This window comes from Lagenorhynchus albirostris, chromosome 2 (genome assembly GCF_949774975.1).
Source record: "Lagenorhynchus albirostris chromosome 2, mLagAlb1.1, whole genome shotgun sequence".
In the NCBI taxonomy this organism is placed as follows: Eukaryota; Metazoa; Chordata; class Mammalia; order Artiodactyla; family Delphinidae; genus Lagenorhynchus; species Lagenorhynchus albirostris.
The window spans coordinates 21,181,606-21,198,132 of NC_083096.1; positions in this window are offsets into that span (position 1 = coordinate 21,181,606).

Genomic DNA, 16,527 nt, shown 5'->3' on the forward strand with positions numbered 1-16,527 from the left:
GGGGTGGGAGAGGAGCAGAAGAGAGGTATACATTTCAGGTAATGTTTTCATTCTCAGGTGGGTGGTGGCTACAAAGGAGTTCATTATACTATGAACAAGAAATGAAAGAAAACCATGCATGGACTAATGATGAGCTTGTGTCCTAAATCAAGGATTATAATTAATCTAATTTTGGACATTAACAGAAAAAATGTTCCCATGGCAGGCAGAAGGGGAGATATTTATGGGCTGGGAATTTTGTGCAAGGAGCCTCAAATCTTATAACCCTGGTGCCACAGCAGAGCTTGGCATGAAATTGGTTGGAAGGAAGGTACTCACAGCCCATCAATCATTTTTCCCTTGCAGGCCATAGGCTGCACTGGAAATAGCCACGTTTCTCATCTCCCCCCATCCCCATCACTAGGACAAAGAAAACACTGAATTTTCCACTGGGTTTTTCAAAGGGGAGGCAAAGGAAGAAAAAAAAATCTTCATAGGTGTTTATCAGACTTCCAACTTCCAGCAAACTTTAGAGGAGTGCCCCAAGCTGAACCTGTGAAAAACCAGGTGGGAACTTGGGCACATCATAGCAATTTCTCAAGGTTGATTCCAAAACGTCGAGGTAGATCCTTCCCATGGTTACTATTTGAACATATGTCCTATCCAGTCTTTCTCCTAAATGTCCCTTGAGTTACTTCCTTCTTCTCCATGCCCACAGCCACAGCTTAAGTACAATTCTTTCTTTAAAATTAATTAATTAATTTGTTTGTTTGTTTATTTTTGTTGCGCTGGGTCTTCGCCGCAGCTCGCAGGCTCTAGGTTGCAGGACGCAGGCTCTAGGGTCTGCGGGCTCAGTGGTTGCGGTCCGTGGGCTTAGTTGCAGTATGTGGGATCTTAGTTCCCCGACCAGGGATCGAACCACGGGGGGGCTCCCTGCATTGGGAGCACAGAGTCTTAACCACTGGACCACCAGGGAAGCCCCTTAAGTACAATCCTTTATCCCTTCTAGCCTGGATCATGGCGATAGTCTTCCAAATTTCTCAAATCTCTCCAATCTCCAGTCTGATTGTTACTTTAAGTATTTCAATGCCCCTCATCTTGCCTTAAAGATGATGTCCCAACTCCTTGCCTTGGCATCGTGGCTCTCACCACCTGGCTTCTACCCCAGCCCCATTACCACAGCAACCCTATCTGCCCATGCTTCCTCCATACAGAGCTATGGGAAACTCCCCCAAAGCTACCATGCCCTTTAACAACCCCTCATGCTCCCTCTAACTGAAATGACAGTCACTCTGTTCTCTCCCTGCTTTGCCATGACCCGTCTTTCTAGATTACATTCAAGTATCAATTTTCCAGAAAGGCTCCCAAGGTAAAGGCCATCCTGTGCATTACACTGAATTGTAATCATCGGTTTGCTTCTTGGTTCTGAATTTCCTCCACTCCTCCCGTTAGAGTTAAAATTCCTTGCATGCAGGGGACTGCATTTTTCATCCCTATGTCTCCACTCACCCTTCCCCCACCCCATTATCTCAAACCCCTTTCCTTTGGCCCAGTACCTAGCACATATCAAATATTCAATACATGTTTGATGAATGAATAACTAGCTAAACATACAAGTTATATTCAGGCTTTGTATCTTGCATCCTTGGATTAGCAAAAGACAGAGTATAATTAAGCCCAGGATGGGTAAAATTATAGGAATTTCGGTACACATGTATCCTGAGGGCTCTTATTTTATGCGTAATTCTCTGAAAAGGTTTGCAAGTATGACTTAAACCAAGACAACATAAGAAGGGGTTAGGGAAGGGCTAGGGGGATCTAGGCAAAATAGTAATATAAATGCAGCCAATAAGAGCCCTAGACCAAGAGTCTGTAGTGGATTCCATCCTCCGCCCTGTCCCATCCTCATGGTGAATTGGAGAAGTCACTTTTCTCCCAGGTCTTCCTTTGCTCACCGGACACAGGGGACATGGGGGGGCACAGAGCACAGCTCCACTATGCGCTCAACCAAGCTACACTTGTCCGGAGGTGACCGGCTCCTGGGCCAGCTGAACGCAGCCATCAGCCCTGGAGCTGGGACAGGCTGTGCCAGGGGAAGGTGAGGGGCGCTCCTTTGCGGTTACTGTGCACTCGCGCGCGCACACTGCACAGCACTGCCCTGCACGTCAGGGCCCTGACTGAGCCCTTTACTTCCAGCATCCTCTGTTTCAGCAGCAACAACCCTGTGCAGCAGCAACTCTCATCCACCACGTTTTACAGATGTGGAAGCTGAGTTTCATCACACAGTTCATAAATAGCAGAACCAGGACTTGGCAACAGGTTTGTCTTACCTAAAAGCTCACGCTCTTCTCCAGGATAGCATATTGACACCGTTTAAAGAGACACATAAATGATCGCTTGGAAACATGCAGAATGAACGCTGGAGTTGACCTTGGTGGAAGCTGCTTTCTTGTCACAGACAGACCCCACCCACAGGGACTGACAGGTTCCCGTTGCTAGTGGGAAGTGAGACTCTTTACGCAGCAGGTAGCAAGGGCCAGGAGGTCCAGAGAGAGCCCAGCTCCTCCCTGCAGCCATGGCGGGGATGTGGTTTCTCAGATCAGCTGAGATTCTATCTAGCTGAAATTAGAGCTGCAAGCAGCAACCGTCAGTGGCAAGGAATTTTTAAAGGTTATCAAAGCAAAGGTGTTCTGACTCCAGCAGCTGGTGGTCTCTGCTGCGCCCTAGATCCCTGTCTCATCCCAACCCACCTTGTGGATTCATTTAAAACCAAGTGCCTGGTGTAACAGTGTCTGTGTAGTAACACTCTTTTCCTGTTTCTCTCCTCAGAGGGTGGTAGCAAGCTGGGTTTTCCAAAAACACTTATAAAGACTATTTTAAGCATATTTATAAGCAACTATGGCATTCTGAGAATTGAGAAAGGGAAAGAATCATGCATTCATCCTGCCTTTCCAGTATGGACTGTATTTCAGGGTAAATAGTTGATAAGGCAATGCTTTTCTGTATAGAAGAATTGCAGCTAATAATAGAACAAATAACAGAATTAGAAGAGTCACCCTTTTGCAACCTTTGAAGAAATAATGGGCTTAAGCAGCCACCAATGCATGATAAAACTATTAGATGAAAAGTTAAATAGAAACTTTATAATGGATGGATCAGGCTGACAATACCTACATGTGTTTATCAATCTGCACATCACTGAAAATGTGAGATTATTGATTTCTTACATGATATCCTAGGATATACAACACAAGTCCACCCGTGAAGAATTCTATCCTCTCCCTAAAACTGAACTTAAATCTGATAAAACCTCTAGATCTAACTGCCATTTTAGAGAAAATCAAAGATTAGGCACTTTCTCAATGTCCATACTATTGACATTTTGAACCACATAATCCTTTGTTGGGTAGAGCTATTCTGTGCATTATAGGATATTTAGTAACATCCCTGGCCCAAACTTACTAGATATCAGTAGCACCCCTGCAGTCATGACAACCAAAAATGTCCAGACATTGCCAAATATTCCCTAGGCGGCAAAATCACCCCCAGGTAAGCACCACTGAGTTAGAGATACATGTTAAATGACACCATGAGGATACAATCAGCCTGCTCCCAAATGTGAGAAAGTCTACAGGACAAATGATCCACTTTCTTCCAAAAATAAATGCCATGGGGGGAAAAAAAGGAGTGAAGGCATGTTATAGATCTAAATGTAGTTAAATTCATCAATCAAATGCAATGTTTGAGCCTTCTTTAGACCCCAGTTTGAACAATCTGTAAAAAAACATTTTGCAGACAACTGAGGAAAACTGAACATAAGATTGGTACTATATGATGGTAAGAAATTATCGTTAATTTTGTTGGGTATGATAAGATATTGTAGATGTATTTTTATTGTACATATATATATATATATATATATATATAAACTCCTTAACAGATAAACACTCACACCGAAGTATTTTCAATTAAAATTATATTTTTCTGTCTTTTGACTTAAAATATTCAACAAAGAAAGAAAGAGCCAGCAGAGATGAGTAAATAAAACAAGAAATTAAGAAAGTTGATCATTGTTGAAGCTGATTGATGAGTACAAGAGAGTTCATTCTGCTTCTCTCTTTACTTTTGTGTAGGTTTTACATGTTCCATAACAAGATGGTAAAAATAGAATAAAATAAAAGCAAAAGGTCTTTTGCTTCTAGTAATAGTAGATCAGGTTATTCAAACGATCCTCCCACTAAGGACAAAAAAAAAAAATCTGGATGAAGGTGTTTAAATTTAAGAGCATTAATAGCTAATGAGGGGGGACTTCCCTGGTGGCGCAGTGATTAAGAATCCGCCTGCCAATGCAGGGGACACGGGTTCGAGCCCTGGTCCAGGAAGATCCCAAATGCCGCAGAGCAACTAAGCCCATAAGCCACAACTACTGAAGCCCATGCACCTAGAGCCTGTGCTCCACAACAAGAGAAGCCACCGCAATGAGAAGCCTGAGCACCGCAACAAAGAGTAGCCCCTGCTCCCCGAAACTAGAGAAAGCCCATGTGCAGCAACAAAAACCCAACACAGCCAAAAATAAATAAATTAAAGAAATAAATTTAAAAAAAAAAGCTGAGGGGGCTTCCCTGTTGGCGCTGTGGTTAAGAATCTGCCTGCCAATGCAGGGGACACGGGTTTGAGCCCCGGTCCGTGAAGATCCCACATGCCGCAGAGCAACTAAGCCCGTGCACCACAACTACTGAGCCTGAGCTCTAGAGCCCGCAAGCCACAACTACTGAGCTCATATGCCACAACTACTGAAGCCTGAGCACCTAGAGTCCATGCTCCGCAACAAAAGAAGCCACCACAATGAGAAGCTCGCACACCTCAACGAAGAGTAGCCCCTGCTCACTGCAACTAGAGAAAGCCTGTGCACAGCAATGAAGACCCAACACAGCCCAAAATTTAAATAATTAATTAATTAATTTTAAAAATAGCTAATGAGGGACTTCCCTAACCCTCTTGCACTGTTGGTGGGAATGTAAATTGATACAGCCACTATGGAGGTTCCTTAAAAAACTAAAAAAAGAATTACCATATGACCCAGCAATCCCATTATGGGACATATACCCAGAGAAAAACCATAATTCAAAAAGACACATGCACCCCAATATTCATTGCAGCACTATTTACAATAGCCAGGTCATGGAAGCAACCTAAATGCCCATCAACAGATGAATGGATAAAGAAGATGTGGTAACATATATACAATGGAATATTACTCAGCCATAAAAAGGAAAGAAATTAGGTCATTTGTAGAGATGTGGATGGTTCTAGAGACTGTCATACAGAGTGAAGTAAGTCAGAAAGAGAAAAACAAATATCGTATATTAAAGCATATACGTAGAACCTAGAAAAATGTTATAGATGAACTGGTTTGCAGGGCAGAGATAGAGACACAGCTGTAGAGACCAAATGTATGGACACCAAGGGGGGAAAGTGGTGGGGGTGGTGGTGGTGGGATGAACTGGGAGATTGGGATTGACATATATACACTGATGTGTATAAAATGGTTAACTAATAAGAGCCTGCTGTATAAAAAAATAAATAAAATAAAATTCAAAAAAAAAGCTAATGAGGGACTTCCCTGGCAGTCCAGTGGTTAAGACTCCACGCTTCCACTGCAGGGGCATGGGTTCAATCCCTGGTCAGGGAACTAAGATCCCTCATGCCGCAGTGCAGCCAAAAACAAAAACAAAAACAAAAACAAAAAAAGCTAATGAGGATGAACCAGATAAATTGTAGGAAGGAGCCAGAAAGATAAGTCATTTATACAAACCTGCTTTTGCACTGAGGGTGTTTGTTTGTTTTTGCTGCTCCTGTAGGAACAGCTGAATAACAGCTTTAAAAATTAAGCTGAACTTTCAGCAGCCCTGTGGGAAGAAGGGAACAAGAGTCCGGCACAGAACTCAACCAAGGTGAGAAATCCAATACCCTCCCACACTTTAAATGAGACACTGAAGTTTCTCTTCTTAAAGGTAAAAGCAAACCAGAAGTAAACTCTCACCTAGAATTGCAGGCTGAATCTGAGTGACCCTTCCAGGGAACCTCAATCCTTAAAAGGGGACAAAAATGGTCCTGACTAGACCCAGGAGCCTGGCTGAAACAAATGAAAATCCTCTCTGGAGGAAGGTGATGCTATCCTATGTCTATTAATATTCCTATAAATATTTTTTCAAAAACAATATTTATTGAGAGCCATAAGTAATAACAGAAAACAGAAAGACTCACAAAGACTTAAGCTTTAAGAATTTTCATTCATTAAATACCTAAGATTACTATGATTAAACTGATAAAATTCAAACTTTAAAACATTTGCATGACCAGGAAACTATAAAAAGCTACATCATGGATTTGAAAAAGTCAAAAGGAACTTCTAGAACTGAAAAATTCAGTAACCCAAATTAAGAACTCACTGGATATATTTGACAGTGGATTGGATACAACAGAAGGGAAAATTAGTGAACTGGAAGTTAGATCAGAAGACTGAAGCACAGAGAGATAAAAATATGAAAAGTAGAAAAACATAGGGTTAGAGACATAAAGAGTACCATAAGGTATAATAACATAAAATTGAATTCCCAAAGGAGAGGAGAGAAAGAAAGGGGTAGAGAATATTGGAAGATACAATGGCTGAGAATTTTCCAGAACTGAGTAAAATCATCAAACCACAGATTCAAGAAGCTCAATAAAGCCCAGGCAGAATAAATGAAAAGAAATCAATATCAAGACACATAATGGAAAACCCAGAAAACCAGATAAATGATTCCATAAAACCAGCAATGATTCCTTTGCTGACTAGTGAGATTGCTTCTGTATATGCAGGCCTGCATATATATTTGGGATTCAGTTTACTGTAGAGAAAGCTAAGAGAAGATGGGGTTGGAGAAAGAAAATGGGTGGAGAGACAAACTAGATGAGGATTTCATACTGGGCATCCTAGCTCTTGGCCTCAGCAGCCCTGCCACGAGTCTGCCCCATTCTTTGTCTTCAAGAAGTTGATTTTGCAGGCCATTTCCACCTTGTAGGTCTGCCATCAGATCTCACAGCTTCCCTGCTGTCACCAGCAGCGTCTTCTCAGAGTACCGCCATCACATCCATGTCCTCTGTGAGCCTCACCATGGTGAGGATTCAGTTTGGGGTCCTATCCACACCTTCCACGTTTCCTTTCTGTACCATCACAGCCCTGCTAAGAACTTCAGATGCTTTGTTATGACCTTGGATTTAACTCTTAACTCAACCGGCCCCCACACCCTCATGCATGTACTTTTGTCTTTGGCTTATTTTGAGTTGGTTTCTGTTACTTGCACCAAAAGAATCTCTCCTAGTAATATTACATTCTCCTAGTAATATTATTTTTAATAGGAGACTTTATTTTTTAGACAAGTTTTAGGTTAACAGAAAAATTGAGCAGAGAGTACAAAGAGTTCCCATATACCCTTCACTTCCTACTCCTGTCCCCACAACACACACAGTTTCCTCTATTATTTTTGTTTTGTTTTGTTTTAAATGCTTTTTATTTATTTATTTTTAATAGATCTTTATTGGAGTGTAATTGCCTCACAATACCGTGTTAGTTTCTGTTGCACAACAAAGTGAATCAGCCATATGCATACGCATGTCCCCATATCCCCTCCCTCTTGAGCCTCCCTCCCACCCTCCCTATCCCACCCCTCTAGGTCATCACAAAACACCGAGCCGATCTCCCTGTGCTATGTTGCTGCTTCCCACCAGCCAACTATTTTACATTCCGTAGTGTATATATGTCGATGCTACTCTCACTTCGCCCCAGCTTCGCCCTCCCACCCCGTGTCCTCAAATCCATTCCCTATGTCTACCTCTTTATTCCTGCCCTGCAACTAGGTCCATCAGTACCATTTTTTTTTTAGATTCCCTATATATGCGTTACCATAAGGTATTTGTTTTTCTCTTTCTGACTTACTTCACTCTGTATGACAGACTTTGGGTCCATCCACTTCACTACAAATAACTCAGTTTTGTTGCTTTTTATGGTTGAGTAATATTCCATTGTATATATGTGCCACATCTTCTTTATCCATTCATCCGATGATGGATACTTAGGTTGCTTCCATCTCCTGGCTATTGTAAATAGTGCTGCAATGAATATTGTGGTACATGACTCTTTTCTAATTATGGTTTTCTCAGGGTATATGCCCAGTAGTGGGATTGCTGGTTCATATGGTAGTTCTATTTTTAGTTTTTAAAGAAACCTCCATACTGTTCTCCATAGTGGCTGTATCAATTCACATTCCCACCAGCAGTGCAAGAGTGTTCCCTTTTCACCACACCCTCTCCAGCATTTATTTTTTCTGGATTTTTTGATAATGGCCATTCTGACTGGCGTGAGGTGACATCTCATTGTAATTTTGACTTGCATTTCTCTAATAATTAACAATGTTGAGCATCTTTTCATGTGCCTCTTGGCCATCTGTATGTCTTCCTTGGTGAAATGTCTATGGAGGTCTTCTGCCCATTTTTTAACCGCATTGTTTGTTTTTTTGATATTGAGTTCCACGAGCTGTTTGTAAATTTTGGAGATTAATCCTTTGTCTGTTGTTTCATTTGCAAATATTTTCTCCCATTCTGAGGGTTGTCTTTGTGTCTTGTTTATGATTTCCTTTGCTGTGCAAAAGCTTTTAAGTTTAATTAAGTCCCTTTTTTTAATATTTGTTTTTATTTCCGTTACTATAGGAGGTGGGTCAAAAAAGATCTTGCTGTGGTTTATGTCAAAGAGTGTTTTTCCTCAGTTTTCCTCTAAGAGTTTTATAGTGTCTGTTCTTACATTTAATTCTTTAATCCATTTGGAGTTTATTTTTGTGTATGGAGCTACGGAGTGTTCCAATTTCATTCTTTTACATGTAGCTGTCCAGTTTTTCCAGCACTACTTATTGAAGAGGCTGTCTTTTCTCCATTGTATGTTCTTGCCTCCTTTGTCATAAATTAGGTGCCCATATGTGCGTGGGTTTACTCTGGGCATTCTATCCTGTGCCATTGATCTATATTTCTGTTTTTGTGCCAGTACCATACTGCCTTGATTACTGTAGCTTTGTGGTATAGTTTGAAGTCGGGGAGCCAGATTCCTCCAACTCCATTTTTCTTTCCCAAGATTGCTTTGGCTATTTGGGGTCTTTTGTGTTTCCATACGAATTGTAAAATTTTTTGTTCTAATTCTGTGAAGAATGCCACTGGTAGCTTGATAAGGATTGCGTTGAATTTGTAGATTGCTTTGGGTAGTATAGTCATTTTCACAGTATTGATTCTTCCCATCCAAGAACATGGTATATTTCTCCATCTGTTTATATCATCTTTGATTTCTTTCATCAGTGTTTTATGGTTTTTTGAGTACAAGTCTTTCGCCTCCTTAGGCAGGTTTATTCCTAGGTATTTTATTCTTTTTGTTGCAATGGTAAATGGGAGTGTTTCCTTAATTTCTCTTTCAGATTTTTTGTTGTTGGTATATAGGAAAGCCAGAGATTTCTGTGCATTAATTTTGTATCCTGCAACCTTACCAAATTCATTGATTAGTTCTAGTAGTTTTCTGGTGACATCTTTAGGATTTTCTATGTATAGTATCATGTCATCAGCAAACAGTGACAGTTTTACTTTTTCTTTTCCAATTTGGATTCTTTTTATTTCTTTTTCTTCTCTGATTGCCGTAACTAGGACTTCCAAAACTATGTTGAATAAGAGTGACGACAGTGGACATCCTTGCCTTTTTCCTGATCTTAGTGGAAATGCTTTCAGTTTTTCACCATTGAGTATGATGCTTGCTGTGGGTTTGTCATATATGGCCTTTATTATGTTGATGTAGCTTCCCTCTATGTCCACTTTCTGGAGAGTTTTTATTATAAATGGGTGTTGAATTTTGTCAAAAGCTTTGTCTGCATCTATTGAGATGATCACATGGTTTTTATTCCTTAATTTGTTAATGTGGTGTATCACATTGATTGACTTGCGTACATTGAAGAACCCTCGCATCCCTGGGATAAATCCCACTTGATCATTGTGTATGATCTTTTTAATGTGCTGTTGGATTCTGTTTGCTACTATTTTGTTGAGGATTTTTGCCTCTATGTTCATCAGTGATATTAGTCTATAATTTTCCTTTTTGGGGATATCTTTTTCTGGTTTTGGTATCAAGGTGATGGTAGCTTTGTAGAATGAATTTGGGAGTGTTTCTCCCTCTGCAATTTTTTGGAAGAGTTTGAGAAGGATTGGTGTTAGCTCTTCTCTAAATGCTTGATAGAATTCACCTGTGAAGCCATCTGGTCCTGGACTTTTGTTTGTTGGAAGATTTTTAATTACAGTTTCAATTTCATTACTTGTGATAGGTCTGTTTATATTTCCTAATTCTTCCTGGTTCAGTCTTGGAAAATTGTACCTTTCCACGAATTTGTCCATTTCTTCGTGGTTATCCCTTTTATTGGCAGATAGTTGTTTGTAGTGGTCTTTTATAGTCCTTTGTATTTCTGCAGTATCTGTTGTGATTTCTCCTTTTTCATTTCTGATTTTATTGATTTGCGTCCTCTCCCTTTTTTTTCTTGATGAGTCTGGCTAAGGGTTTATCAATTTTGTTTATCTTCTCAAAGACCCAGCTTTTAGTTTTATTGATCTTTGCTATTGTTTTCTTCATTTCTATTTCATTTATTTCTGCTCTGATTTTTATGATTTCTTTCCTTCTACTGACTTTGGATTTTCTTTGTTCTTCTTTCTCTGGTTGTTTCAAGTGTAGGTTAGATTGTTTATTTGATATTTTTCTTGTTTCTTGAGGTGAGATTGAATTGCTATAAACTTCCCTCTTAGAACTGCTTTTGCTGCATCCCACAGGTTTTGGGTCGTCGTGTTTTCATGGTCATTTGTTTCTATGCATTTCTTTATTTCTTCTTTGATTTCTTCAGTGATCTCTTGTTTATTTAGTAGCACACTGTTTAGCCTCCATGTATTTGTGTTTTTTACAGTTTCTTCCCTGTAATTGATTTCTATTCTCATAGCACTGTGGTCAGAAAAGATGCTTGATACAATTTGAATTATCTTAAATTTTCTGAGTCTTGATTTGTGATCCAAGATGTGATCTATCCTGAAGACTGTCCCTTGTGCCCTTGAGAAGAAAGTGTGTTCTGCCACTTTGGGATGGAATGTTCTATAAACATCAGTTAGATCTGTCTGGTCTATTGTTGTCACCTGGCAACCATATTTTTACTGTCTCCATATTTTTGCCCTTCCCAGAATGTCATGAAACTGGAACCATACAGTATGCAGTTTTTTCAGATTGAGTTCTTTAGCAAAACATGTTTAAATTTCCTCCATGTCTTTTTGTACCTTGATAACTTGTATCTGGATTTTGCATCCACCAAACCTGCCCCACCGGCAGAAATACCTGCTCAGCCATAAAGAACAACATTCTCATAGCATCAAGACAACTCCTTAAAAGATAACATTCCTGGGCTTCCCTGGTGGCGCAGTGGTTGAGAGTCCACCTGCTGATGCAGGGGACACGGGTTCGTGCCCCGGTCTGGGAAGATCCCACATGCCACGGAGCGGCTGGGCCCGTGAGCCATGGCCGCTGAGCCTGCGCGTCCGGAGCCTGTTGCTCCGCAACGGGAGAGGCCACAACAGTGAGAGGCCCGTGTACCACCACCAAAAAAAAAAAAGATAACATTCCTTCTTGATCTTGAAAGGGGCCATGATGACACTTAGATCTGGATTGTGTAAACTGTCAATAATACATCATTTAATACACAGCCTTCTGTCTCAAAAAACTTATATAACTGTGCATTGACTTCTAATGGATGAAACAGTTCTTGGAGCTTTTTGAGTTGCTGTTCCCAGGTTACAGTCTTCTTTTGGCTTCAATAAAATTTTCCATTCCTTTCTTAGACCAACTGATTAATTTATCATTGACACAAGATATATCTTTTCCCATCATTTTATTTTCACCCTTTCTTATCTGTAAGCATATCATTCTGTTAATGCAGATCAGTCAATCAGTGATTGATTCGCTGATTCCCCAATGTTAAACCAACCTTCTATTCTTGGAACAGACCCAAGCTGTTGGTTGTGATTATTACCATATGTATATGGCTGGATTTCGTTTGTTAACATTCTCTTCAGAAGACAAAGCAGGATGTGGGTCCAGGTGGGAAGGGTGTGTCCTTGGGTGAGGTGGCCTCCTTCAACTAAAACACACCCTAAAGGAACTGAGAGTTGGAAACTTTCTGCTAATCACACTCCCTGCCGTTGGAGCAGCCCACATCCAGTGATTGACAGAGACAAAGGTCTAAAGACATTTTGGCCCAACCTAGCATTTCTTATGGGCCATGGATGGTCCAGAACATTCCATGGGATTGGCCAAAATTTTGTCTCAGCTCTATCACATTTTGACTTCACCCTCTGACCAAGACTACCTACCAAGCTTTATATATATGTTATATATTATATATATATATATATATAAAACTTTTTTTTTTTGGCTCCACTGCATGGCATGCAGAACTCCCCCAACTAGAGATTGAACCCATGCCCCCTACAGTGGAAGTATGAAGTCTTAACCACTGGACCACCAGGGAAACCCCAAAGCTTTATATTTTAACAGCATTTTTTTCCTGGGTTTTGAGAATGTGGTCACATTTTCTTTTTGTGCTGAGCCCTGTAAGTTATGTAGCAGGCCCTGAGGGTGAGATCCTGTGCCACTAATTTGGTTGTCCCGTGGGAGTTTGGAAAAGAGGAGTAATACTTTAAGCTATTATCTGTCATTTACCCCTTAATGTAAATGAATTTCAGATCCTTTTATGAAAGATCTTAAAACATGTAAAAAGCAAGCTTAGGGGCACTGCATACCTGGAAAATAGAAAGAATACCATTAAGGTGGGAAAAAGTGATGAAATGGGGGTCAGGGGTTAAAGATAAGCTCCAAATTTTGTACCGAGTTAGGCTTTGTTAGACTCTTATTCCTGATGCTAATGTGAATAAAACGTACAGCCCAGTTATTAAAAACTAAAATTAAGACATCGTTTATATGAGTCATAAAATAATTCCCTAACCCCCAGGAGTACACTAACACCACATATAAGAGTGAACAATCAGAAACGTCATTCAACCTCTTGTTTAAAACTGGCTTTGAATGGCCCAACTCTGGAGAATTGGAGATGCTTTTTATTACCTGGGGTTCTCTGAAGGGATATCAACTTATCAGAGTTCTAAATAGAGAAAAATATCTGGAGTTAATTAAAATGTGCCGATACTGTCATTTTCCATGTGGGGCAGAAAGAACTAATGTGTAGTTAGGATATCAGCAAAAGGCTAGTAAAAATATGTCACTGGTAAATCGAATGTACAACTCCTGCAAGTGATCACAACTTTTTTTTTTTTTTTTTACATTCTGTTCCATGTACATTTGATATTTCTATTTATATGGCTACTTTGTACAAAAAGTAAGAATCTGTTTTCATGTGAAAGGAACTTGTACAGTTAACAACACTCTGGCTACAGGTGTGGAATAAACTGTTCCAGTCCTTTTATAAACAGATTTCAGACTCAGAAAGGATCTGTCAGACAGAAGAAAAACTAATCCAAGAGACTTTATCCACAGCATTTTGACCATATATCCTGAGCAAAGACAACTGTAAACAAATATTGAATACTGGTTGGTAGTTTTGATTTTCACGGTAGAATGGGTTAGCAATTTAAAACTACTTTCTGTGTATTCTTGGATTAAGTAAATGAAAAAATATATCAAGAATGATGGAAGCCATGTTTTTCATTGTTGGCGAAGGGAATTACAAGTATGGAGAGAGGGAACTTTAAAACAAATTCATGTGGTGTTTGTTTGGAAATTGAAGGTCAATGGGAACTCGTGTGCAAGGTATAACATTTAATAAATTAAAATGTTATTTCATTTATTCACTTTTATAAATATAAAGTGAAGATGAATTTATTTACCCAATGTTTAAAAATAATTTATTTACCTAATTAAAAGAAAACCAGCAGGGTAGCAAAGGTGGTTCAAAGAGAATTTGAAAGATTAAATATTTTAGGCACTTGGGAATGTAAGTTGGTACAGCCACTATGGAAAACAGTATGGAGGTTCCTCAGAAAACTAAAAATAGGATTACTATATGATCCAGCAATCCTACTCCTGGGAATATACGCGGACAAAACTATAATTCAAAAAGACAGGGACTTCCCTGGTGGTCCAGTGATAATCCTCCTTGCAATGCAGGGGACACGGGTTAAATCCCTGGTCAGGGCACTAAGATCCCACATGCCACGGGGCAACTAAGCCCACATGCCACAACCACTGAGCTTGCACGCTCCTCAACTAAAGCCTGCATGCCACAAACTACAGAGCCCACAAGATCTGGAGCCCAGACGCCACAACTAGAGAAGAGAAAACCCGCATGCCACAACTAGAAAGAAGGCTGCGCACCACAACGAAAACCCCCGTATGCCTCAACAAAGATCCCGTGTGCTGCAACTAAGACCTGAGGCAGCCAAAAATAAATTAAATAAATAAATAATAAATCTTTTTTAAAAAATCCTAAAACTTATTTAAAAAAACCCAAAAAGACACATGCACCCCTATGTTCATAGCAGCACTGTTCACAATAGCCAAAACACGGAAACAACCTAAATGTCCATCGACAGATGAACAGATAAAGAAGACGTGGTACATGTATACAATGGAATACCAGTCAACCATAAAAGAAGAATGAAATAATGCCATTTGCAGCAACATGGATGCAAATAGAGATTATCATTCTAAGTGCAGTGAGTCAGAAAGAGAAAGACAAATACCATATGATATCACTTATATGTGGAATCTAAAATATGGCACAGAAGAACCCATCTACAAAACGGAAACAGACTCACAGACACAGAGAACAGACTTGTGGCTGCCAAGGAGGAGGGGGAGGAAGAGGGATGGACTGGGAGTTTGGGGGTGGTAGATGCAAACTTCTACACTTAGAATAGATAAACAACAAGGTCCTGTGTATAACACAGGGAACGATATTCAATATCCTGGGATAAACCATAATGGAAAAGAATATAAAAAAAAAGAATGCAGGGCTTCCCTGGTGGTGCAGTGGTTGAGAATCTGCCTGCTAATGCAGGGGACATGGGTTCGAGCCCTGGTCTGGGAAGATCCCACATGCCGCAGAGCAACTAGGCCCGTGAGCCACAACTACTGAGCCTGCGCTTCTGGAGCCTGTGCTCCGCAACAAGAGAGGCCGCGATAGTGAGAGGCCCGCGCACCGTGATGAAGAGTGGCGCCCGCTTGCCACAACTAGAGAGAGCCCTCGCACAGAAATGAAGACCCAATACAGCCAAAAATTAATTAATTAATTAATTTAAAAAACAAAAGAAAACAACAAAAAAAAGAACGCATATACATGTATGAGTCACTTTGCTGTACAGCAGAGACTGGCACAATATTGTAAATCAACTATACTTCAATAAAAATTATTTTTTTAATATTATAGGCACTGAATAAAGAATAGGATTTCTGGGTTAGATACAAAACTGGTTAATGTCATACAGGGCAAGGAAGCTGTAACCTTTGGGATCTGGGGATTTTGTTTCTTTGTGTGTGTGTGTGTGTGTGTGTGTGTGTGTGTGTGTGTGTGTGTGTGTGTGGTACGTGGGCCTCTCACTGTTGTGGCCCCTCCCGTTACGGAGCACAGGCTCCAGACGCGCAGGCTCAGCGTCCATGGCTCACGGGCCCAGCCGCTCCGCGGCATGTGGGATCTTCCCAGACCGGGGCATGAACCCGTGTCCCCTGCATCGGCAGGCGGACTCTCAACCACTGCGCCACCAGGGAAGCCCTCTTTTTTTAATTTATTTATTTATTTATTTTTGGCTGCATTGGGTCTTCACTGCTGTGCACGGGCTTTCTCTGGTTGCGTCGAGTGGGGACAACTCTTCGTTGTGGTGCGCGAGCTTCTCATTGCAGTGGCTTCTCTTGTTGTGGAGCACAGGCTCTAGAGCTCAAGCTCAGTAGTTGTGGCACATGGGCTCAGTAGTTGTGGCTCATGGGCTCTAGAGCGCAGGCTCAGTAGTTGTGGCGCACGGGCTTAGTTGCTCCACGCCATGTGGGATATTTCTGGACCAGGGATCAAACCCGTGTCCCCTGCATTGGCAGACAGACTCTCAACCACTGTGCTACAAGGGAAGTCCCGGGGATTTTGTTTCTGATTTCTTTGGTTTTTGTTGTTTTATTTTTTACCTGAAAGAAATGATTTATATCAGTACCAGACAAAAATCTGCATGTTAACATGTAACCTTATACAGTCTGGGCTCTATTCAATGGTGAATAACCATTCAAACAAAAGTACATTTCCCTAAAAAATAAAAAAACCTTTGAGTGGGCCTTTAGCTGCAGAATGGACAGTGTCCTTTATAGAGCGGACAAGATATGTCTGCCATGAGGGCCAGGAAACATTGCTACTTCAGTAGCAATAAGCAAGCACCAGGATCTTGGTTTCTAAACACCAT